At 38.0% G+C, this 26,574-nt stretch overlaps 1 protein-coding gene across 17 annotated transcripts in view; it reads left to right on the forward strand.

Moving 5' to 3' along the window:
• PPFIBP1 (PPFIB scaffold protein 1) overlaps window positions 1–26,574 on the forward strand; it is a 172,812-nt gene that overhangs the window by 41,885 nt on the left and 104,353 nt on the right. For all 17 annotated transcript variants that reach the window (XM_088798563.1, XM_088798585.1, XM_088798559.1 and 14 more), the window contains one exon: window positions 20,963–21,058. The gene's annotated coding sequence lies outside the window, so the exon portion shown is untranslated. The remainder of the gene's footprint in view (window positions 1–20,962; window positions 21,059–26,574) is intronic.

The following is a 26,574-nucleotide window of genomic DNA, read 5'->3' on the forward strand; positions in this document are numbered from 1 at the left end:
CACGTAACCTAGTGGTAGATAATGAATACATACTTTAAGTGAGAACTTTCAGGTTATTAATAATTAAAACATTAGATCATGGATTTGTTCCTCCCCCCAAACAACTGAGCAAATTAGAATTTATGAAATTTTTAGTATTAAATGGCATGCTTGGCACATGGCAGGCTCTTAGTCAAAGGGAAAAAATATCTCTGTCCCTCCTTGAATGCTTACTAAACAGCCAAGATTAGTTCCGTGACTGTTTAAGGACAGATGATTCTGCCTACTGTTTGCAAAATTTGGAAGATATATTGTCACACAGCAGGGGTAATTTTTGTTCTGAAGTACGATTATATACAGAAATTGGCAAGAACTCAAGTAAGGCAAAAACCTGTAGGGTAAAATTCAATTTAGCCTAGTCATTTAGTGGGGAATGAAAAGAGGTGGCATCCCAAAGTTGAGCTTTAGTTTTGAAGAGGAGATTTCCACTTTTAACTAGGGATAATAATTGTTAAAAAAAGATAATGAATGACACTTTTTTGAGAGCTTACTGTGTGCAAAGGTTTTTTTCTGAATTATCTCACTGAATTTTCACACAGTAGGTGTGAAGTGTACTATCTCTATTTTATGGGTAAGGACCCTGAAGCACAGAGAAATTAAGTAAGCCTGTTGATGGCCACATAGCTGGAGAGTGGTGAGCTGGGAATCAACCCGAACTACTTGCTCTAGAGCCCACTCTACCCTCTGTGTAATATCACAGGGAGTTGGGAAGGGAAGGAAAGGATTGATCTGGAACATCTGCTTCCTGTGATCTAAATACTGCTTCGTAAGCTCAGGGCTCAATTTCTGTTCTTGCCCCAAAGGTAATTTTATGTCATTCTTGAAAATTGTCCCTGAGTTTCTTTTCCACATTACTTAATATCAGCAGAATAGAAAAGCACGCTGCTTTTGTTCAGTGTACCATGAGATACTTATATCTATATATCTATCAACAAGGGGCAGGAAATAAATTAGCCAGCCTGAATTTTGAAGGTGAGCCAATGCATGTTAAATTGTACCTGGGAATGCAGTCAGACTGTGGGATACTCCACAGAACAAACAATACAGTTTCTGCAATAAATAACCTGCCCGGAGGAAGAAAAGAGATGAAGAATGGATCCTGTAGCTGAAAAAGTTCTTAACAGACCTATTTACTAACCACAGTGGTGGACCCCAGTGAGATCCTTATGCAAACCAGCAAATGGTTTTTTAAAATACGACTTTTATAAGACAATTGGAGATGTGATCATTAACTGGAAATGTGAAGGTATTGAAATAGAAATTCCTCTTCCTAACAATAGGAATTATTACTAATTTTGGGGAATATGTTAGTAGTCTTACAGTAATCTTATAGAGAGAGATGCTGAAATGCTCATGGAAGACGTGGTATAATTTCTTGGACTTGCTTCTGGGTAACATGGGGGGTGTGGGTGGGAGAGTATAGATGAAACAAGTCTAGCCATAAGTAATTATTGAAGGCAGTGATGGGTGCATGGCACTCATTGTATTAATCCACTTATGTTTGTATGCATTAGGTTGGTGAAAAAGTAATTGCGGTTTAAAAGGTTAAACATAATTGTAAAAACCACAAATACGTTTGCACCATCCTAATATATCTTTGCAATTTTCCATAATGAAACATTTTCAAACAAAGATGGTAAATTCAATTTATGAATTTTTAAGTCTGAGAGGGTTTTTTAGCCTCCATGAAGTTTATTTATTTATTTATTTATTTATTTATTTATTTATTTATTTATTTATTTATTTTAAAGGAGGGCGCAGCTCACAGTGGCCCATGCGGGGATTGAACCCGCAACCTTGGTGTTATTGGCATCACGCTTTAACCAACTGAGTTAACCGGCCACCCCAGCCTCCATGAAGTTTTATCTTACCTTAATATTTAGACCAATTAGATATGGTCAGGACACTGATTGAAACCCAAGACAAAGTTTATATCTCTTTGTCATTGTGGAGAAATTCCAGATTAAAAAAAATAATAATAATGAATTGAAAAAAGTAGTAAAATTTGCCTTTAATCTAGCTTTTATTTCCTCTTAAGAGAAGGCACTGAACGGTTGTCTTGAAAAGCTAAAGCCCGTCTTTACATCACGAGGAGGGCTGTCAGGGTCTGATGGGAAACAGCATCAGTTACCACTGGTCAGTTAAACAAATGTAGCAAGAGTTGCATCAGAAGTTATTTTTTTCAGGTTTTCTGAGTCATAGGTTTTGTTCTTAATCTCAGAAAAATATAATATAATATAATATAATATAATATAATATAATATAATATAATATAATATAATACAATACATATTTTTTTACTCAGTGACTTTAAAATCAAGGTTTATAGGGAAAATGTTATTTTTCTAGTAGTGGCTTCATGCACTAAGTTGAGTTTGGACAATTTAATCCTAACTGTTGACTGCTTATTCACTCATTTCTTTAGACTGTAAAGCTGCCAGTACTATGCCTTTCTTTACCAAGCGCATCTCTTTTTTAACTTCCTGTGTAGAGGTGAGATGATGAGTGGTCGTGGAGAGGCCTCCTTTCTTCAGAAGCAGATGTGATGCCAGGACATTCTCACATCACCCAACGTGTGGGGGGTGTGTTTGGTCACTTAGCTGTGCAACCTTTCCCTTGCCTGTGTTCAGCATGTCACAGTTCCTCAGCCTTCTCATTCCACCCTCTGCTGGATCTCTCCCATCCCCCAGGCCCTTCCTTCTTTCCTGAAGTTCTTTAATGGCTTTGCTACCACGAGATCGGTTCTTTGTGCTGGTGCTTTTTCTATCTTTAGATATTCTCCCCCAGTGCATTTACAAAACCCATCTTGTTAGTGACCACTTACAAACTGATGAACCTCAACTGGGCTCTTTCCTGAGCTCCCAGACCTGTTTTTCCAACTGCATTGTATTCATTCACCCTGTGGTCCTACAGCATTGCAATCTTAACGTGATCAAAATTTAATTATTACCCTACACCCACACCCCCCCACACTTTGTTTATTTTCTCTTCTGAATTCTCTGTCACTACAAGTCAGACACCATAGAGTCAGAGAGTCATCGTTGACTTCTGCTCCTTGATGCTTCGATAAATATCCTAAAGCTTTTCTTAGTCTTTCCTCCATTTTCATTGCTACCGTGTTTCCATGAAAATAAGACCTAGCCGGACCATCAGCTCTAAAGCGTCTTTTGGAGCAAAAATTAATATAAGACCCAGCATTATATTATATTATACCTGGTATTATATTATATTATGCTCAGTCTTATATAAGACCGGATATTATATTATATTATATTACTATAAGTAAAATAAGACCGGGTCTTATATTAACTTTTGCTCCAAAAGACGTATTAGAGCTGATGGTCTAGGTCTTATTTTGTGGGAAACAAGGTAGCTCAGGCCTTCAGAAACCATAATTGCATCCCTGGCTTCCAGTTCATCCTCTGCTGTTGTCTGCTGAACGATCTTTTTGAAATGCAAATGGTTATGTTTTTCTCCTGCTTTAAAGCCTTCTGCAATGGTCTCTAAAACTTTCTATTAGGATGGTGCCATCATTACATTTGAGGATCTCCTTTAGTGTATGTATATGTATTATAAATAATACACACATTATTGCACTAATGTGTTAGATATTATAAACACACCAAAGTAGGAATTAAAAGAACATAATAAATGTTTTAGAAATGATTTCATAATCCTTAATGGTACAAAAAGCCACCAAGAATTACTCGTAGTTTTTAAAATTTTTGGCTTTTTGTCTCTCACACAATCATAATTTTAGTGAGAGTAATGTGATTGCATATGCTTCCTTATTTAAAAAAATCGATTCCCACTTGGTGTTACAGTAATTTTAAGGTTTGTTTCTAAGTTCAGTTTATTTACGTATTTCTTTTTATGTGGTTATAAGTGGAAAAGTTACTCCGTAAGTACATGTAGATCCAAAAGGGAGACCTGCCGTGTTCACTAATTGTTCAATTACTCCCCCACCTACACACAAACTTGGTGGGAATCTGCTAGTAAATTGCAACCTAGTGTAGTACCCTGAGTGGTTGTTAACAGCCTACCTTCTCCGGTTAAATTGCCTAGGTTAGGGTCCTATCTTGGCTATGTGCTACGTTGGATAGTTTGCTTACTCTCTCTGTGTCACAGTTTTTATATCTACTAAATGAGGTAATGATAATAGTCCCTTCAGCAGGGATAGTGTTGAAGATGGAATGATTAACACACATCAAGCCCTGAGAACATTGCCTGGCCCATAAGTAGTAAGCCCTCAATTAATGGTAGTTAGTAGTTTTTTCTTTCATGTTAATTCATTCTTTTTCAAAAGCATGGGAACACGCTGCAGTTTCCTGTTTTTAATAGGGCTTTCAAAACTTAAAACTCAATTCTGTACATTTTAAGACAGGTTAGAAAATTCTGTGTTCACATGTTTGGAGAGTACAGATAGGAGAGGTTTTATGGATGTAACATTATTTGGGCAAAAAAAGAATTGACTTGATGGAAATATTTTCATACTTTTCTTTTCACAATGCATGTGTTTCTTTCAGAAATCTTTCTCACTGTGACAATGTCATCTTTACTTGAAGGGAACTAAGGCCCCTGTATGGGTTGTGCAGTTTGAACAAGTGGTGGTGTCAGATTGACTTGTGCTTACATTAGTGGTGTTGTCATCTATCCAGGGTTACTTTAAGCCACTTGGGCATTTTGTGGGGGTCAGTTTGGTTAAATTATAATGATTTATTACTACCTCACCCACTTCCCTGGGCGCATGTGCACGGTAACACCTTGCAGTCCTCAGGACACAGGCCTGGGGGCAACTTGTGGCTGTAGAACTCCCAGCCCTCCTTCAGAAATCTTGTGTGACCAGCTGGCATCTGGCCTGAGAGAAGGTGCCAGTGGCAATCCATTCATGAAATGGTAGTGAAATTTGGCCTTCCTCTCTCCCTTTCCAATGCCCTGCTACTCTCATTCCCTCCCTTCCTGGAAGCCTGGTACTGTCTTTCATGCAACAGAAATAATTGGCACGGCCAGCGTCTTCTGGTACAACTGCTGAGGGTGCCGTGCTGATCTACCTCTCACCTTTCGTACTCACTGCCCCTATGTATGTTCCTTATCTCCCTTAACAATGGCCCCAAGGCACAAGAGTAGTGATGCTGGCAATTTGGATATGCCAACGAGAAGCTGTGAAGTGCTTCCTTTAATTGAAAGGTATGTATGTATGCATAGGAAAAAAAACCATAATATATATAGGGTTTGGTACATAGGCTTTGGTATAGCATCAGCAGGGGGTCTTGGAACATATGTCCTATAGATAAAGGGCGGACTATATCTCAAACAATTTTTTTCTCCATGTCTTCCATATGACAACCTGGATGGTTTCCTAATTTTATTGTTTTGACATGCCAATATTGATTAAACCAGTTACCATCCCTCTAACAATAGATATTCAGGTATATCCAGTTACTTATTTAGAATTCTGTAATGAACATCTCTGTACATATTAATTTTTGTTGTAGGCAAATTATTTCCTAATATAAATGCATTGGAGTGGAATTATTCTTACTATATTAGAGCCTTAATGTTTTCCTAGAATACAGAAGTATTAAATGCAGTGTCACTAACAATGAATAACCAGCAATTTCACTACAACACTGAAACTGTGTTAGGAGTTTTTGTTTCTTTTGGTACATGAAATAACTCAGGGCTGCTTACTACACATTTCTGGTTATCATTGCAAATGAAAATTTTCCCACATTTTAATTTATATATATTGTTTCTCCTATAAGACTGGGGTTTAGATTTTTTCCCCCTGAAAGTATAAACACTTAAAGTTGTATTTTATATGGTATAAAGTAATTATTTCTTTTATCCAATGTGGAGTTTCTGTTAGCTTCTCTAATAAAAAGATACCCATAACAGTATTCTGCCCATTTGTTACAGAAGGAAACTTGAGGCTTAGAGAGGTTAAATAACTTGACAGAGATTATATAGCTGAAGGGTTAGGGACCTGGAATATTAAAACCAAGGCTAATCTATTCCAAGTTCAATACTCCTAGTCATCATGTTGCTCTGCTCCCTTTGACAGAAATAATGCATAATCTTTATGGTAAAATTATGAACTGTAGATAAGCGAAAATAAAAATAAAGTCACACTCATCTGAAATTCCACCACCCAGAGACAACCACTGTCAGCATGTTGGGGAGCATGATAGCATATCTCAGAGGGGGCAGGAGATGTATCACAGACTCTGGGAGCCAGAGAGATTTTGAAAAACCATGTGTACACCTCTCCCTTCATCTCTCACCCCATCCCTCTCTATAAAGATCTGACTGGTGGTAGACTTCCATGCAATCAATAATGAAGAGGAAGAAGGAAGTATTAAGAATCATAGATGGTTAGCCTTCCTTTTTTACCTTATTATATGCATATTTACAAAAATCAATATAACAGGAATGGCCTTCTGTGTCATGAACCACTGGTAACTACCCCCTGCAACGTTGGTCTGCTTAATAGTCTGTCTAATGGGTGTACCTCAGTGTAGCTATTGTTAGACACATTCAGATGGTTTCCAGTTTTTTCTTATAAGTAGCATTATTGTACAGTTACATACAAAAATCTTTGCTCATTTGTCCAATTATTTACTTTAGTTCAATAAATATGGAATTCTGGGTCAAAGGCGGTTACTTTTTTAGGGCTTTTGATAACCAATGCCAATTGCCAATATACCCTTGAAAAAAACCACTTACCAATTTGACTCCTATTAAAATGAGAGAGGGAAAGAGAGAAAACAATTTCTTGATGGGGTGAAAAGGAAAAGAAAGGCAAGAGTTTTAGCCTTGGATGGTATGGCTTGAAAGAAAATGGGGTTGCCTTTTACTGGGATATAGCCTTTCAAGATAGAAGTGAGCTGCATTTCGTTTCTTGTATTTTTTTCCTTCTTATCAATGGTTGGGGTACGTGGGTAGCAAAGCATTAAATGTTTTATCCTATATACCTTTTTAGAGTTGCGGTGGATTCTCTCTTGAGATTTAGAAAATGTATAGGTCAGTGTGTCTTTCTGAATATGGAAGCTGAAAAATCAAATAGTCAGGTATTTTAACTTTCGTTTTCCTAGAGGAATATATTCTATTCTAGTTTAAATAAGTCTGTAAAACTCCAGGGCCTTATGTTGATTGACAGAATTGCTATCAGGAGGTAAATGTGTATGACCTATTTTAGGCAGAAAACTCTCAGCTTCGGATATAACTCTTGGGCACTTCTATATTATAAGATGGTCTTTTATTCTTTTGAATGTCCCGCTATAAACCCCCGCCCCCCACCCCCCAAGACATTCAATTCTTTATAATTCAGTAGCTTAATTCTTAGGAAAGAAATCAGTGAGCCCACCATTCTATTTCTTTATAAAACACACATGATGCCGAGGTCATGGTCCCAGTCTGATAACATAAACATATCTATTCCATGTAGGGCAACTTAAGGGGAAGTGTCCTTATGGTACCTGCTGGGTCAGCAATGACAGAGTTCATAATGGGCCAGTCTACTTTCCATGGCTATGATGACCTCGCTGGGGTGCGCTGGTTCTCAGATTTCTACGGACATGATAAAGTGTTATATACCATTTGGCTGAAGTTATTGTTTTTATTTAAACAATCACTCTACAAAGTTCACATTAATTCAGAATGCTCTTTCAGAATGCTTGTGGAATTGAAGTGGTTTGACTTCATATTTTTGGGGTGATATTTGCAATAACATATCAGTTAATGACATAGGTGGAAGGACTAGATTCTACAGGATTTCTTGGGTAAGGTGGCTAGAATTTTAGGAGTGGTGCAGTTACTTATATATATTTTGTAGGCATAGAACATATTTCAGAACATTTGTAGAAATTTTCCTTCTAAGGACATGACTAGACTATAGTCAGCAATATCCGATTGCTGCCAAACTACCCCTATGATTCAAGAAGTGTGCAAATAATGGGAAATCTACTCTAAAGTCTTGCCCCAAATTTAATTGATATTCACTGTTTAAATACATTGTTAGGTAAATTTTATATTATAGTCCATAATATTTTATATAAAGTTTTAATACATTGTTGTGTAAAATTTTCATGTTTGTCATAAAAAATGAAGTTTAAAGTATTTGCCACAAAGAGAAATTGGTGCCCTAGGAAGCTGAGCCATGTTCCTTTTCTCACCCCCACCCCAACTATACTGCCCCACACCACATGCAACTGTGCATGTTTATTTTTATGTAAAATTTTATGGCAGAATATAATCATTTCAATCAATTCAGTCAAAATTTTCAAAAAATAACTTTGAGATTCCAAAATTGCTTAGAATCGCTGAACTAGAATCTTTTCGTGGGAAATGAAAAACAATTTTCCAGTATTGACAAAGAAAGCTATGCATGAAAACTTTAGACTTGAGAAACAAAAGTTAAGCCATGACTAAACACTACAAATATGATTATGAAACAATATGTTAACTTAAAAGTATGTGGGCCTTATTTGATGTAATATGTCAGTAGACATTGCAAATACTAAAATTTTGGAACTTTGAGGGAAACTTGACTATATTGAATTTGATTTTAGCATGAAAAATGGGTTCACTGACGACTACGGGACATAAAGAGATGATCAGATTATTCATTTAGCTAGTATTTATAGCACGGTGCTTGATATTGTGGGAACACATCAAAAACTGTACACTCAACCCTTTTAAAGCATAAGGGATGAATTCCAAGCCCTTTATCCATCCTCAGATTTGCAGATATACTGTAACATGTAATTTCTTTAACTCTTTCATGTCTATTTTTGGCTAAGAGCCATCACTTTATTGTACAGCTTAACTTGATCTTTCCTTCTATCACTAGCGCTAGCTATTAGCTTTTTTTCTGACCATTCCACAAAGAACTAAGCTTTAAGTCTCTTCCTATGAGTTACTGGATAGGCAGAAAACAGATGTTTATGGTTGGCTGAACATCATGGAACCAGCTAAACAACCCAGCGTTGTAATTTAAATTTGCTTCTTAGCTGAACTAGCGCTACTTGTCAGGGACCTTGAACCTAAAATTTGAAAATGCCAAGGGTCTATTTGAAAGAATCTATTCTTTGATAACAAAATCTTATTAAGGAGGCAAAACATAACTTCCGAATATTTAAACAGTGAAAATCACTGTGTGATTAAATGTCCAAGTGAATGAATGGGTCAAATACTAAATGGTGTTGGCAATGAGAGAATGGGAAGACTATGTAAGGACATAATATGAAAGGCTTTATTATTTGAATAAGACATGAGAACTGACTGCAAATAGGGTTTTGAGCACGGTTAGGCATCAACCTGACTTATCTGATTGTAACTCCTACAAACTATTTCCGGTCAAAGGGAGCTGGGATTTTGGCCCCAGGTCTACTCTGGCTCTGAAGTTTGTGACCTAAACCTGTATCCTATCTGATTACCCTACTACTTTATAAACTCAAGTACTCTATCAGGTTCCCCCTTCAAGGTCCGATTCTCTGACGGCCTCTCTCTCTGTCTTTTTAGATCCCCTAATCAGAGTCCTGTAGCACTTTGAACCTTTAATGTACAGCTTTAGTCTTTTGTGTACCTGTTTCCCCTGCTGGATTGTGAGGATCCAGTCCTACAGGAAATGCAAACTATATCCCACATTATTTAGCACTGCAGTGGGGCCGCTACTGGATGTGATGTTGATGGTAGGGTATAGGAAAGTACAGAATGAGTATGGCCTCAGAAGTGGGAGGAGATAGGATCTGCAGAATCAAAAACAGGCCATTCTGGTTACATGAAAGACCAAAACCAGAAGGAGGTAAGATTGGAAAAGTAGGTAAGGGGTAAGATGAGGAGGGTCTTAAATGTCAGACTCAAGGATTTGGACTTGACTCTGCAGACTCTGAAAGCCAGTTAAAGACTAGCCTGATTAAAAGGTTGGTTTAGACCATCTCTATCTAAATGTAAAATTGGTGATGACTAATTAGCAGTGTACTTTCCCCTTATTTTATTAAGATCATATAAGTCTATCTTTCACTACAAAAGAGCAACAGGTCACATTTAGGTGACACATTTCCTACAAATAACTGGATGACTTCAGGAAGTGGTGGGGATGATTCAGCCAGGGGACATCTTCCTGAGCCATGTGACAGTTGATATCTGATAGAGTTCTTGCCAGGCTATTAACACTCTTTCCATAACTTTAGTTAGTGTTTGCTCAGCCTTTTCCCTGATGGAAACTTGTCAGAGGATAAGGTTGTATGGGAATGAATTTTGGAAGATTTAGGGTCCCTCTCATTAGCGTGTGTCCTGAAGGCTTCCAAAAGGGCCTGAACTGCCCAGAGAGGCCTTATTTACCAAAGGAAAGATAGGCATTGGTTAGTTTGATTCTTTAATTACTTGTGGTAAAACATACATATGTGTGTGTGTGTGTGTGTGTGTGTGTGTGTGTGTCATGTATATATATGATGGGTTTTTATATTCTCAATACTCCAAAATTAACTCTAATTTTAGAATCAGAAGGGTCTTAAAAGTCTGTGGAAGTCCATTTATATTCTTATTGTACGTATCTTATCCTAAACCATACAGAGGTGTACTTTACTGTCTTAACCTAACATTTCCAGCTAACAAACTTTTTGAGATATCCTTTTACTATCTGTTCACTTTTATGAAATTAAAATTAGTATCAATCTGGCACATACCAGCTCTGGACCCTGGTTGCCAGAGTGCTGATCCTGATTTTTCCACTTAACAGACCGAGGGCAAGTTATTTAATCCTTCTGCCTCAGTTTCCTCATCTGTAAGATGGGGATAATCATTTACTTTTCTTTCAGGGTTTTTGCCAGAATTAAATGAATGCATTCGTTTACTAAAAGTAAAGCCCTTAGAATAGTGCCTGAGAATATAAGTTCCTCATAAATATTATCTATTAATACTATTGTATTGTAAACGAGAAAAAGTAGCTCAAGGTTAAATGACTTACATAGGTATCCAGCAAGGTGATTAAACCAAGATTAGTGTTTCTTACTTCAAGATTTAGTGCACTGAGGTACCTGTTTCCTGGACCAGGGGTCAGCAAACTTTTTCTTAAAAGGTCAGATCAGATAATAAATATTTTATTTATTTATTTATTTTTATTTATTTATTATTTTTTTGTATTATTATTTTGTAATTTATTGGGATGACAATTGTTAGTCAAATTACATAGATTTCAGGTGCACAATTCTGTATTACATCATCTATAAATCCCATTGTGTGTTCATCACCCAGAGTCAGTTCTTCTTCCATCACCATATATTCGATCCCCCTTACCCTCATCTCCCACCCCCCACCCCCCACCCCCCTTACCCTCTGGCAACCACTAAACTATTGTCTGTGTCAATGAGTTTCTGTTTCTCATTTGTTTGTCTTGTTCTTTTGTTGTTTTTGGTTTATATACCACATATCAGTGAAATCACATGGTTCTCTGCTTTTTCTGTCTGACTTATTTCACTTAGCATTACTCTCTCAAGATCCATCCATGTTGTCACAAATGTTCCTATGTCATCTTTTCTTACCGCCGAATAGTATTCCATTGTGTATATATACCACGACTTCTTTATCCATTCATCTATCGAAGGACATTTTGGTTGTTTCCATGTCTTGGCCACTGTAAACAAAGCTGCAATGAACATTGGAGCACACGTGTCTATCTCTAAATGTTTTCAGATTTTTTGGGTAGATACCCAGGAGAGGGATTGCTGGGTCATATGGCAATTCTATTCGTAATTTTTTGAGGAACCTCCACACTGCCTTCCATAACGGCTGCACCAGTCTGCATTCCCATCAACAGTGTATGAGGGTTCCTTTGTCTCCACAGCCTCTCCAACACTTGTTACTATTTGTCTTGTTGATGATAGCCATTCTGACTGGGGTGAGGTGATATCTCATTGTGGTTTTGATTTGCATTTCTCTGATGATTAGTGATGTTGAGCATTTTTTCATATGTCTATTTGCCATTTGTATGTCCTCTTTGGAGAAATGTCTCTTCAGGTTCTCTGCCCATTTTTCAATTGGGTTGTTTGTTTTTTTGTTGTTGAGTTGCATGAGTTCCTTGTATATTTTGGATATTAGCCCCTTATCGGAGGCACTGTTTGCAAAAATCTCCCATTCAATTGGTTGCCTCTTTATTTTGTCGATGGTTTCTTTTGCTGTGCAGAAGCTTTTAAGTTTCATATAGTCCCATTCGTTTATTTTAGCTTTTACTTCCATTGCCTTTGGAGTCAAATTCATAAAATGCTCTTTGAACCCAAGGTCCATAAGTTTAGTACCTATGTTTTCTTCTATGCAGTTTATTGTGTCAGGTCTTATGCTTAATTCTTTGGTCCATTTTGAATTAATTTTGGTACATGGTGACAGATAGCAGTCTGGTTTTATTCTTTTTCATGTGGCTATCCAATTCTCCCAGCACTATTTATTGAAGAGGCTGTCTTTCCTCCATTGTATGTTTTTAGCTTCTTTGTCAAAAATTATCTGTCCATATTTATGTGGTTTTATTTCTGGGTTCTCAATTCTATTCCATTGGTCTATGTGTCTGTTTTTCTGCCAATACCATGCTGTTTTGATTATTGTAGCCCTGTAGTACAAGGTAAAGTCAGGGAGTGTGATACTGCTTCTTTTTTCTTAAGATTGCTTTGGCTATTCGGGGTCATTTGTGGTTCCAAACAAATCTGATGATTTTTTGTTCTATTTCTTTAAAAAATGCCATTGGGATTTTGATGGGGATTGCATTAAATCTGTATATTGCTTTGGGTAATATGGTCATTTTAATTATGTTGATTCTTCCAATCCATGAGCACAGAATGTCTTTCTATTTCTTTGTGTCTTCTTCAATTTCTTTCAAAAATGTCTTACAGTTTTCAGCATATAGGTCCTTCACATCCTTGGTTAAGTTTATTCCTAGGTATTTCATTCTTTTTGCTGCAATTGCAAAAGGAATTGTTTTTTGTATTTCTTTTTCTGAAATTTCATTGTTAGTATATAGGAATACAGTGGACTTTTGTACGTTGATTTTGTAGCCAGCAACTTTGCTGTATTCGTTGATTGTTTCTAATAGCTTTCTGGTGGAGTCTTTAGGGTTTTCTATATATAGCATCATGTCATCTGCAAAGAGTGATAATTTAACTTCTTCATTCCCAATTTGGATGCCTTTTATTTCTTTCTCTTGCCTGATTGCTCTGGCAAGGACTTCCAACACTATGTTGAAAAGCAGAGGTGATAGGGGACAGCTCTGTCGTGTTCCTGAACGTAGAGCAAAGGGCTTCAGTTTTTCACCGTTAATGATGAGATTAGCTGAGGGCTTGTCATATATGGCCTTTATTATGTTAAGGTATTTTCCTTCTATATCTATTTTATTGAGTGTTTTAATCATAAATGGATGTTGTATCTTGTCAAATGCTTTTTCTGCATCAATTGATATAATCATATGATTTTTGTCTGTTATTTTGTTTATGTGATGTATCACATTGATGGATTTGCAGTTGTTGAACCATCCTTGTGCCCCAGGGATGAACCCCACTTGGTCGTGATGAATAATCTTTTTAATGCATTGTTGTATTTGATTTGCTAGAATTTTGTTTAGGATTTTTGCATCGGTATTCATCAGAGATATTGGTCTGTAGTTTTCTTTTTTTGTGTTGTCCTTACCAGGTTTTGGTATCAGGGTAATGTTGGCCTCATAAAATGAGTTAGGGAGTACTGTCTCTTCTTCAATTTTTTGGAAGAGTTGAGCAGGATTGGTATTAGATCCTCTTTGAAGGTTTGGTAGAATTTACTAGTGAAGCCATCTGGTCCCGGACTTTTGCTTTTGGGAAGGGTTTGGATGACTGATTCGTTACTGGTGATCGGTCTGTTTAGATTTTCCAGTTCTTCATGGTTCAGCCTTGGAAGGGTATATGTTTCTAAGAACTTGTCCATTTCTTCTAGGTTATTGAATTTGGTGGCATATAGTCCTTCATAGTATTCTTGGATGATCCTTTGTATTTCTGTGGTGTCCGTGATAACTTCCCCTTTTTCATTTCTGATTTTGTTAATTAGTGTCTTCTCTCTTTTTATCTTAGTGAGTCTAGCCAAGGGTTTGTCAATTTTGTTAATCTTTTCAAAGAACCAGCTCTTTGTCACATTAATTTTTTCTATTGTCTTTTTGTTCTCTATTTCATTTAGTTCTGCTCTGATTTTTGTTATTTCCTTTCTTCTGCTGACCTTGGGTTTTACTTGTTCTTCCTTTTCTAGTTCTTTAAGGTGTAACATGAGGTTATTTATTTGGGATTTTTCTTGTTTCTTGAGATAGGCCTGTAATGAGATAAATTTCCCTCTTAAAACTGCTTTCGCAGCATCCCAAAAATTTTGGTAGGATGTATTTTCATTGTCATTTGTTTCTATGTATCTTTTGATCTCTCCTCTAATTTCTTCTTTGATCCAGTCGTTCTTTAAAAGTATGGTGTTTAACCTCCAAGTATTTGTGTTTTTTCCTGCTTTCTTTTTGCAGTTGATATCCAATTTCAAAGCCTTGTGATCAGATAATATGCTTGGTATGATTTCAATCTTCTTAAATTTGCTGAGGCTGATTTTATGTCCCAATATATGGTGTATCCTTGAGAATGTTCCATGTACACTAGAAAAGAATGTATAGTCTGATGTTTTAGGATGAAGTTCTCTATGTATGTCAATTATGTCCATTTCATCTAATGTGACATTTAGGGCTGCTATTTTGTTATTTATTTTCTGTTTGGATGATGTATCCATAGCTGTCAATGATGTATTTAAGTCCCCTAGTATAATTGTGTTTTGGTCAATTTCTCCCATTAGTTCTGTTAGTAGTTGCTGGGTATATTTCTGTGCTCCCTGATTGGGGGCATAAATATTGATGACTATTATGTTTTCTTGTTGTATAGTCCCCTTTACCATTATGAAATGTTCATCTTTGTCTCTTGTTATCTTTTTCACCCTGAAGTCTGTTTCATCTGATATCATTATGGCTACACCTGATTTTCTCTGGGTACCATTTGCTTGGCATGTCAATTTCTACTCTTTCACTTTGAGTCTATGCTTGTCCTTGTAGCTGAGATGTGTCTCTTGGAGACAGCATATGGTTGGGTTTCATTTTTTGATCCAATCTGCTACTCTGTGCCTTTTTATTGGTGAATTCAGTCCATTTACATTTAGGGTGATTATTGATATGTGAGAGTTTCCTTTCATTCTATCTCTAGTTTTGTGGTAAGGCTGTGTCTCCATTGTTTCTTTGCCTTTTTGTTGTTGGCTATTATTTCTGTGTGGTGGTATTCTATGATGTTTCCCTCTTTTTCTTCTTTTATTACAGTATATATTTTAGTTCTGGAATTTTTTTGAGTGGTTACCCTTAAGTTTATGTAAAAGAAAGTTTGATATTTAGAGTATTCCATTTTCTTCAGCATGCTTACTTTCTCCATTTCCATATTCCGGTTCAGGCCTTTACTCTCCCCCTTTTTATGTTTTGGTTGCCACAAATTGTCCCTGTTGATGGTGGTTGAATAGCCTCCTTTAGTGTTTCTTGTAGTGCAGGTCATGTATTAGAACATTCCCTCAGCTTCTATATGTCTGGAAAGGTCTTTGTTCGTCCTTTATATCTAAAGGATGTCTTTGCTGGATATATTATTCTTGGCTCATAACTTCTCTCTTTCAGTAGTTTGAATATTTGGTTCCACTCCCTGCTGGCTTGTAGAGTTTCTGCTGAAAAATCTGATGGTAATCTAATGGGCTTTCCTTTGTAGCTTACCGTCTTCTTTTTCTTGGCTGCCTTGAGGATTCTTTCTTTGTCGTTGATTTTAGAGAGCTTCAATACAATGTGCCTTGGAGAAGGCCTGTTGGGATTGAGGTAATTAGGTGTTCTATTTGCTTCTTGGATTCGAGGATCCAGTTCTGTCCACAAGTTTGGGAACTTCTCATCGACAATTTGTTTGAATATGTTCTCTGTTCCCTTTTCTCTTTCTTCTCCTTCTGGTATGCCCATTATTCTTATATTGCTGTTTCTGTTGGAGTCAGAAAGTTCTTGTAGAGTTCTTTCATTTCTTTTAAGTCTCAAGTCTCTTTCTTCTTCTGTTCGTTTAATTTCCAGGTTTCTATCTTCTATGTCACTGATTCTTTCCTCCATCTGGTCAACTCTGTTACCTAAGCTGGCTATTTCATTCTTCATTTCTCCTATTGAGTTCTTAATCTCCAGAAATTCTATTTGGTTGTTTTTTAAAATTTCAATCTCTTTCGTAAAATGCTCATGTTGTTCTTTGATTGTGTTTCTGAGTTCATTAAACTGCCTTTCTGTGTTTTCTTGCATCTCGTTGAGTTTTTTCAGAACTGCAATCTTGAATTCTCTGTCATTTAAGTCACATGTTTCCATATCTTTAAGTTCCTTTTCTGGAGACTTTTCACTTTCTTTCTGAGCTGTCTTGTTGCCTTGGTTATTCATGGCAATTACTGATTTATTATTTCTCTTCCTAGACATCTACAGGAGTGGCTTCTGCAACAGGTTGATTGGAAGAGGTCTTTCTTTTGTTTTCCAGTTCTTGTTGGTAGAATGTTTTATTTTCTCTCCGACTGCAGCCTTTTTTTTCTCTCTCACACGGTAGTGCCATGTTTTCTCTGCACTATTCCAGCTTCTCACACAATGGGGGGATTCCCTGGGAGACGGGCTTCTCCTCTGTTAATAGTTCACCTGGGTCACAGGGCACAGTGTACCTGTGGGTATGCAGAGAGCTTTTGAAGTTCCAAAGCTCTTCCAGCTCCAGATTCAGAGCCCGTATGTTTCAGCAGTTCTGTTTAGTTCTGCAGGGATCCTCCCAAATAGCTGGGGCCAGAGGTGGGATGAGTTGTGAGAGGTGGCCCAGAGCAATGGCGGTGACCACCACCACAGCTGGTCCTGCTTCCACAGCTCCCTCCCCTTTGCCGGAACTAGGTGGGCTGTGAATCTGTGTCTGCGGTCCACAGTTCTCAGAACAGCAAATATTCTGTTATTTTGATCTGACACTGCTACTGTTCTGTTTCTAGCATCGGGCAGGTGGGGGCGGGGCGAGCTCTGGGAGGGTAGGGAGGGGGCCGCTAGTCTCAGTGCCTAAGACTTCCATTCTCTGCTTGGCAATGAGGGCTTAAACCACCGTTTTCAGCCCTCTTCCCTTAGTCTTTTCTCCGAGATCTCTGCCGTGAGCGTTGGGTTCAGCCGTGTTATATGCTGCCCCGTCAGCCCTGTGGGCCATAAGTGGAGCCCTAGCAGTCCGAGTTCTTTCCTCTCCCGCAGCTGCGATAGTTCCGGGAAGCAGCGAGCTCGGAGCACTGAGCTAGGTCTGTGTCCTGCGCCTGCGTGGCTCCGTCTCCGCACTTCTCTCTTCCCTTCTCCCCTGCTCACGCGATTTGCCCACCTTTAGGTGAATTCAGTAGTGGGCCTCTTCGTCTTGCCTGTCTGCTGTGCAGAGAGTCCTTTGTGGAGTTATTGTTGTTCGATTAGTTGTAAATTACAGGGGAGATTTACAGAAGCTCACCTCACGCTGCCATTTTGATGATGTCTCTAGATAATAAATATTTTATACTTTGTGGGTCTTACAGTCTGTTGTAAGTACTCAACTCTGTCATTGTGTGTTGCAAAAGTAGCCATAGAAAATATGTAAATGAATGGGCATGGCTGTGTTCCAGTAAAACTTTATTTACAAAAACAAGTGACAGACTGTTTTTGCCCTGTGGACAGACTCCTTCCTGATTTAGATATTTAAGTCACACCTGAATAGAGACTTTGGGTTTCATTTAGTTTTAAAGTATTAAATGTGGCATTATTATAATAAACAGTAACTTCACTTCTTAATAATCATATCTGATATGTTGTTACTCTCAGTTGTGATGATCGTTGTTTAGAATATCAAAAGGATTTAGAAAATAAGCAATGGTAAATGTATTTTCCATCTATACAGAAGTCATTTATTTAATGGTTTGGAGGATTTTCTTGGAATTTGAAATCTGAGGTTTGGGCAGGATGTTAAGGGTTTGTTTTATTAAGTGAACACAAATCAGACTTTTTTGTTTTGGTTTTTGTAATATCTGTATAGGAAAAGTTTGTGAGTCAAATAAAAAGCTCTTTGTAATTATCCTTGTCATTACACTAGGGGTTTTTCTGCTAGGAATGTTGTTTGCATGGGTTTGGATTTTTTATGGCTTATTTTTCAGTTTAATAATGTGTTCTTGTTTTTAAATTAAACTTGTCAACGAGTCTTTTTGTGAGTGGCCGACTGTTGGTTAGTTCATATTTATAGCTTACGTCTGTTTCTGAGGAAATGACTAAAGCCTCTTGCATTTGATCAAAACTGTATAACAAAGGACATCTTTGACTTACTTAAACAAGGCTCATGATGGAAAGTCAAAAAGTCTAATGGTTTATGTTTATAAATATTTTTATGTATTCAGTCCTGTTTGGGCCGGATAATTGGAGCTCTGTGCTGAGGGAGGGATGAATACACTCAGTGCGTCCTAGTTAAATGAATTCCTCTGGAGCAAGTTCAGGCAATACTTTCTTATAATACTCTAAAAATATTCTTTTCTAATTTTCCATGTTGTTTTGAATTGTGTCTTACAGAACATAGGTATATATTTTTCTTCTCTTTAAACTGTTCCACTGACTTTCTCTTTCCTCACTCCTGTCCAAGAGGTCTGGACATACGTGAAGTCCCTAACCTTGCTCATGTAATTTCTAGCAAGGAGGCTGATAGGGATTGGGGCAGGGCCTGAGGAAGTGACTGACTCACAGAAACCACTGTCTTGCTCCCTGCCGGAGCCCCTCTCTATATCCCCACACCTGGAATACCCACCCTATTCTCTTCCCCTCACTGTTGGTTCAGTTCTCGTGGCAATGAAGGTGTCCTTCTACCTTCAGCTGTCTGTTCCTGGGTGGGAGAGGAGGGCACTGGGTAGGAAGGAAGACAAGGCTGGCCTCCAGCCTGCTTGGATTCAGGATGACCTGTGTTCTAGGACTCAAGCTGAAACGCACATTTTCTGTTAGGGATGGAGGTTGGATTTTAGTGTGACGACTCTTCTGGATCACGTATGTTATAACTCACTGAGATTTTCTGTACTAGCTTTTAATGTAATCATGATTTAATTTCAGCCCTTTTATAAGCTGCTCAAGGAACCTCTTCTCCAACTAAGGTTTGGATCAAAGTATAAAAGAGTTAAAGGTGAAATTGCTTTGCCCACTGCCAAACATTCACTCACTCCTGCCTGCATTCTCAGAAGCACCGATGGGAGAGGGTTCCTGAACATTCACTTTGAAAACTGCTAATTAATGTAACTACTTTTGGAGCACACGCTAATCTTAAAATCAGGCTTGGCGAAGTATGTATCATTAATTGTTTAAAATTTACCTGGATTGGTGTGTATGTGTGGGTTATACGTGAAGCCAGCTTTGCAGGAGGCGGAATAGACATGCATTATCCGAATTGAGAAAGTCCTTCAAGACAATCTCTATCCCCCATTCATACCTGAAATTCCATCGTCAGTAATGCATTTTATTGCAGTGTTAAACACCTGCCTCTTCTGAAGCTCTTTTTTTTTAATGAAAAAGTCCTCAGAAAGTGTATCCATCAAGTTGTAACTTTGGCACTGATCCTATTGTTTCCCTTCTTGATTAAACATCTGAGGTTTCTGACTCCTAAAAGGGGCAGATAAAAGGAAGCTGCTACACTCCTACTTTCTTAAGTTTGTCTAGACTGGCCCTGACTATATGTACATTTGAAAAACACATGGGAGGTACTATCTCTAGTATTTAATTTGGAGATACTTTGCTTTCTCATTTAGATGCAGGTGGTTATAAGTGTGATATTTGAAGAGTGAGCACCTCTAAAGGAACTTCTGCTGTTCCTAAATATCCCTTTACTATCAAAATATATTTTATTGCTGTGATGGTGGGGATATACATACATAACCATATATATACTAATGGGAAATTTTTAAAAGTATGTATTATTTTAAAGATAAAAGTAATCAACCAGAAACACAAGCCTAAAAACAGTATACGTGTTTCTGTGTATTTTCTGCGTATTGTTCTTATGGGGCAAGAAAACAGTAAATTTTCTCATTTTTTTTAACCTTAACAGCTTAATATTGTAAAGCCTATGGTTCATTCATTTAGTCAACAAATAATCATAGAGTAACTAACACGTGCCAGGTACTTTGTGCTATAAAAATTAATGATGGTGGTTTCAGCAGAAATTCAGGCTCAAAGGAAGGAATATTTGAGGTTGTCCATTAATTGAAGAATGAGAGGGAGGGTGTGCTGGATGGGGCGAAGGAAGGGGTTGGAAGAAATGATGGAAGGATTAATGGAAGGAAGTTAGTCAGTTAAATCCATTTATTGGTCCTTAACACATTGTCTTGTTGTTTTTTTTTTTCTTAATTGGGGAATATTGGGGAACATTATGTTTCTCCAGGCCCCATTAGCTCCAAGTAGTTGTCCTTCAATCTAGTTGTGGAGGGCGCAGCTCAGCTCCAAGTCCAGTCACTCTTTTCAATCTTTAGTTGCAGGGGGCACAGAATACCATCCCTTGAGGGAATTGAACTGGCAACCTTGTTGAGAGCTGGCTCTCTAACCAACAGAGCCATCTGGCCACCCCTCTGGAAGCGATGGCAGCTGGTTGTCTTCAATCTGGTTGTGGAGGGCGCAGCTCACTGGCCCTTGGGGGAATCGAACTGGCAACCCTGTCATTCAGAGCTGGCGCTCTAACTGAGCCATCCAGTCGCCCACATTTTCTTGTTTTTAATTACACATGTGTTATCTAGTTTGCTGTTTTTTTGCTTATACAAGTACCATCTGTAGGTCTTATTTTTTTCTGGTGTACTGTAATTTGAAATTGGTTTTAATCTAGCTTTTCTATCTTTGTTTCTTTTTCAGTATTAAAGAACTTTATGGATCAGTTTGCTAATAAGTACGTGCAAAATTTGAAGAGCTGAAGAAGAAACTCAATATTAAACCTGTTTTATTTTTAATGTAAGTAAACTCACTCCTCATCATTGCTCATTTCTGACATCTTTAAAGCCTGCAATTACCTTTCTGTATACTCAGTGTGTAAATTTTTTCCCAGTAGTAAAGTTAATGGACTGTGTCAGTCTACTCATTATATCTTTGAGAATTTGTGACTCACCTCCCTCTTTAAAAGTTTTTTTTAAATTCTAAAAGTAATGTAACATAGATAGCTGTAGAATTTAGGCATGTTGTGACAGTCAACAAGCACATCTTTTTTTGGCTCTGAGAAGGAAAACATAGACCTGCTAGCACATTAAAAAGCACTGCATTCTTTATCCCACAGACCATTTCAGTGTCCCATCTAAGCCAGTGAGAATCACTGGTCGACCCGGTAATGACCCTGTAGGCTTAGAAAATGAGGTGTTTTCATATAAGCTTATTTACTCCTTTGCTCCCTGTTTCTCTTGCTCAGTAATAATAATAATCCTAATTATTTAATGATAATTCAATAATGATTCAACACCTACTTTTTCTGAGTGCTTGCCATGTGCTAGGTACTGCTCTGACACTATTACCTTATCCTCCTGGCAAAGTCGGAGTTAGTATTTCAGGGATCTAGATGAGAATACTGAGATTCACAGGGAGGTACGGAGCGTGCTGATGGTCACACAGCTAGTAAGTGGTGTGAACATGGCGCTGTCTGATTTTCTGACGTGCAATATCCTAAATAGTGTTTAAAGCTTTTCCTGGCGCAGCTGTTGGTAGGAGACTGGAATCTTCTGGGTTGTTTTATTAATAAGAATGTGATCCTAGTCCTTCTAAAGCTTGGCTATAGTCACGACAAAGAAGGAAGTTAGAGAAACATCCTCCCATGTTTGAGTGGAAGCTTTGATACCTGGATGGGGAGTTAACAGATCTAATGTCCAGTCCCAGCCCTTCCGTGGATTTCCTGTGTATCTTTGAGACATTTAACCTCCATGGGAAACAATTGCTCTTATGCCAGCTGAGGAGAGCAGACTAGATGTTCTCCAGGGTCTTTTTCAGTCAGCTTTTTACTGAAGTATCTTATACATAGAGGAAAGATCACAAGTCATTAGTGGACGGCTGGTTGGAATAATTGTCACGAAGTGGACACAGAGTGTAACAGCACCTGGATTAACAGAAAATAAGCAGCACTCAGAACCCTCCTCTCCTGATGCTCCCAGGAGTAACCGAGTTCCTGATTTCTAACGCCATTGATTAGTTTTGCCTGTTTTTAAAGTTCATGGAAATATGATCATACCGTATATATTCTTTTGTGTCTGGCTTAATTTTCCTTATTATGTTTGTGGAATTCATCTGTGATATGCAATATCACAGATAAATCACATTTTTTTCATTTTCATTGCTATTATGTTATTTAATTATCTCTTTTGCAGTTGCTGAACATTTAGGTAGCTTTCTAGTTTGGGTGTATTACAACCAGTGCTCCAATGAGTAGTCTTGTGCCTATGTTTTGGTGATGATTGTATTTTGTTTGTTCAGGGATCGCTCAGTAGTTTAGATTCTGCAGCTCTGGAGAGATGTTGAAGTAAGCATCTTTGAAAGCAGACAAGTTGATTTTAGGTAGTCTCTTGGGCATGTGGCCAGGTAGAAGCCCTCCCTGATAGTACGTGTGTGAAATGGTAAGGCTTGCTTCCCTGGCAGAGAAGGGCTTTGGTTGGATGCAGGAAGGAATTACAGAGAGGAAGAGAAAATAGATCCAGAAGAGAGGTGTCTGGGCTCCCCTAGAAATAGTCAGGATACCAGCCAGTGCAAGAGCCTGGAAAAGTGACAACCCAGGGGAAGACTCAGCCTATGAGAACTGAAGAGTCTAGAAAGAAGAATCGAGAAATAAAAATTGATCCAAACAGGCAGGCTGGATCTCAGAAGGAGCTCTCCAAGCATTTTCTGAACAAACCTCTAAAGTTTAACTTTTGTTTTAAGGAAAGCTTGAAAATTAGTCCCTAAAGTATGACTCTTGAAGTGAAGAATGAACTTAAAAATGAACAATTATTAAACTAGGGAAAAAAAAGGAGTTTTTTGAACGAATATGGATATGAGCATTTATACGTGGGCTTTGGTGTGAGACCGGTTTTCTTTCAGATCACTGCTCCACCACCTTTTCCCATGACCTTCTGGGTCAGCTTTCTCATGTGTAAAATGGGGATATTAATATGCTCACCATATAGGTTTGCTATGGAGATTTACTGCAGTAGTGTTAGCCGTGTGCTTTTGGGCACATTGCACTGACACTGCACATAGCCGTTATTCTTACTATTTTTTTTGATCTTACTACTAATATCACCTGTTTGACTCTGTATATGATACTATAGGAATTTTCAGGTCATTCTTAAAACTATGAGATAAAGTTTGTTTCTTTTTTAAGTATGGTGGGAACACTTAACAAAAATGTTTTCCTACTTGCCTCACCTTAAGCTAAAACTCAGAGGAAAGATGAAGGCAACAATTGTCCATGTGTCCTTGGCATGTCCCTCCCCAGATGAGTCACTGAAGCCATTCTTGGTTGTTGGAACTGCTTTACTCGGTGGTTAGTTCAAGAAGAGGTTCGTGGAGCTGAAGTTCATGGGAAAGTTGGGTCATTGTGCACAAAGGAAAATGGTAATTTCATATATTACACTCTCAACTCTTGCCAGGCATTTTCAAAGAAGTGTCCTTATGTTTCGGGGGGCTTTGGGGAGAGGCTATGTGGGTGATTCACTCCAGACCACAGCTATTATAGGGTGTACATTCCAACTGGCTGTGGTTGGTGACATCTTTCCACCTGTTAGCGAATTCTGGGGCATATGGTGGTAATCAAGCTTGGGGCATATGGTGTAAACTAGCTATTGGGGCATATGGTGGTAATCAAGCTTGATTTTCACCCTTGGTGAGATTTTGATCTAACAAGTGAATAGTGTTGTGTTCTAAAAAGGAAACTTTGAGAGGGACTTGAGTCAAAGAGAACATTTGACCCCAGACTCTGAAATTCTAGTTCTGACTTCTCTACTAACTAGCCATGGGACTTCAGGTATATCATGTATCCTGGCTCTCAGTTTCCTCATATGTAAAATCAGGAAGTTAGTTTTAGATGGGCCCTTTGAGACAAAGGAGGATTCTATGAATCATCTAAGTGTAATACCTAGTTTTGTGTGTATTTTTATAAATGCTAGATTCTTTCTCAGGTCAGGGTCCAAGTCAAAAGTTCTTATGACAGCAGATTTTGGTACTTATGATAGTGGGGGAAGGAGTAATTTAAAATATGACCAAGGTTAACAGAATAGTTAATGTCCACAGCATGAAAAAAACCAAATGACCAGACTATTGTGGCTGATACAAGGCTATGTGAGTATATATAAATTCCTTTTCACACCGGCATTTGCTTTAACCATTTGCTCTATTCATTAAAGGGTGTGTATGTTGTTATATGAACTACATAAATAAATATTCAAGATATTGCATATAAATATATGACATAGTTGGATTATGAAAGCTGTTTTTGGCCTTAATCTCATGTCTCTACTGAAATTCTCAGTTCCCACATTGCAGTCACACAGTTGGGAGTGTCTCAAATAAAATTTGAGTTTGTTTTATCATTCTAGATGTTGAAGATATTTATCACAATGCAATATTTTAAAATTACCATTGAAATTAAATATTGGATTAAATAGAATTAATAAGAGTAAATATCAAATAGTGTTATCACTTAAAAATTACTTTTAAGTTCTAACCTCTATCCTCTTACACTCTGGGGTATCTGCATGAAGCTGACACAGGAAGACATATAGGAAAGAATTAAAGTAAACTACAAACCTTGGAATATTTGTACTTCTAGTCATTTAGATGTTCTGGCAACTGGCAAATAGGAAAAATATCATTTGTCTCAGAGTAAAGGCAGCACCCTAATTTTTCCAACAGGCTCATGGTTCTTGAAATCACAGCTGATGGTAGTGAAAGCTATCTGGTCACCCTGCTTTTGAAGCTGAACGGACATAGGCATAAGAAAGAGGCGGGGCCTCTTGTCCAGCTTCATCACTGCCTTCTCCTCATTAGGCCGTGGGACGGTCCAGGTCATTACTCAGGTGTGCCTGCCTATCACTCCACCTGGTCGTGTAGTGGTTTCGAAGCTGGCAGTTCCTAGCTGCCGGATAATGTCATCCCCCAATAACAGCATCCACCATAGCTCTGTCCCTTTGTGCCCTTTTCTCCGTACCTTTCTTGCAGCTTTTATTACTTTATTCTATGGATATTGAAATTTCTTACTCTTGACTGCCTTTTATGCACCAAATGTTCTTTATTCCAGGCAATTCATACTAAAAATTCTGAAAATACTCCTTGGGGATGGCCATCTTGCTTGGAATCGTGTGTCACATAGGTGATTTATCTTGTGCTTCATTGGTTCATTATAACTTGAGACAATGCATAAACGAATTTCTTTTCATCATGAACCTTACACAAGATTTTCCATTGCATTTTTCCCCCTCTAGTAATCCTTCCCTCTCCTACGAGATATCTGGAATCACCTTTATAATCGAGTGAATGGAGATGTCGTTGGGCTTGTAGAGCCATTCCTTTGAGCAGATGCTTCTTTTGTGTGTGAGGGTGTGGATGGAATTTGAGGGCTGCTGAAGCTACTTGCTCATCTTGCCAAAGCCATAGCAGTCTTTATTCTTGGTTGCTTTGTTTTCTCCTTACTTCTTAGGAAATTGGCAGTCAGTGACTTTAATTTTTCCCCCTCTTTAATACAGATGTGCAAGTGTGTATTGTAGACAGAGAGAAAAGAAATGTTTACACATTTAGCAAATAAATAATCAAAACATGGTGTGTGTGTGTAGCACACACACTAGCTCTATAACTGTACAGGTGGTATGTTTTTCTCTCAAGTTGCCATGAATTTATACATTTAATTAGGCTTTACCATCGCTGATAGCCCTTCGTTATGTACTCTCAGCAGTTTTTTAAGAAGGAAGAAGAGGGTTCAAGGGAATCTCATTTAGTGGATCTATGATTTAATATTATGATATTTTGGGGGAAATCAAGGTTTTGGAAACAGAATTTCAGTTAGCCAAGAGTCTCCATTTCTTTGGGAGTGAAGAACTGAGAGAAGGGATTTGAAAAGGGATTTCAGTAGTTCTTCAATCCATTATTTAGCAGTAGCTCGGGGCTTTGTGCATCATAATCGGAGAAATGAGGTTGGGTCCCCAGGGTGTGTTCTGTGTTCCTTGCACACCATAATACTGTTGTCTCCTTGTCAAATCACAGCCCAGAGCTGATTCAACCAAGGGGAAACTTAAATTAGGGGTGTGGCAATTTATAGCCATTGTAGCAGGTTTCATTTAGTCGTGAAGCAAAAATTAATATATGCTATCTCTTGAGAAATTATGTAGCTTTCAGACTTGAACTAGCCTTGAAAGCTTCCTGTGACCATTACCTTGAACTGAGGTGTAATCCTTCGCCAATGACTGACTCCTAAGTATAGTACAATAATTGTATGTCTTCTGTGGTTTAGTTTGTATTTCAAA

The sequence above is a fragment of the Rhinolophus sinicus genome, chromosome 1, assembly GCF_057876585.1.
Source record: "Rhinolophus sinicus isolate RSI-liver-muscle chromosome 1, RSI-T2T, whole genome shotgun sequence".
Classification (NCBI taxonomy): domain Eukaryota; kingdom Metazoa; phylum Chordata; class Mammalia; order Chiroptera; family Rhinolophidae; genus Rhinolophus; species Rhinolophus sinicus.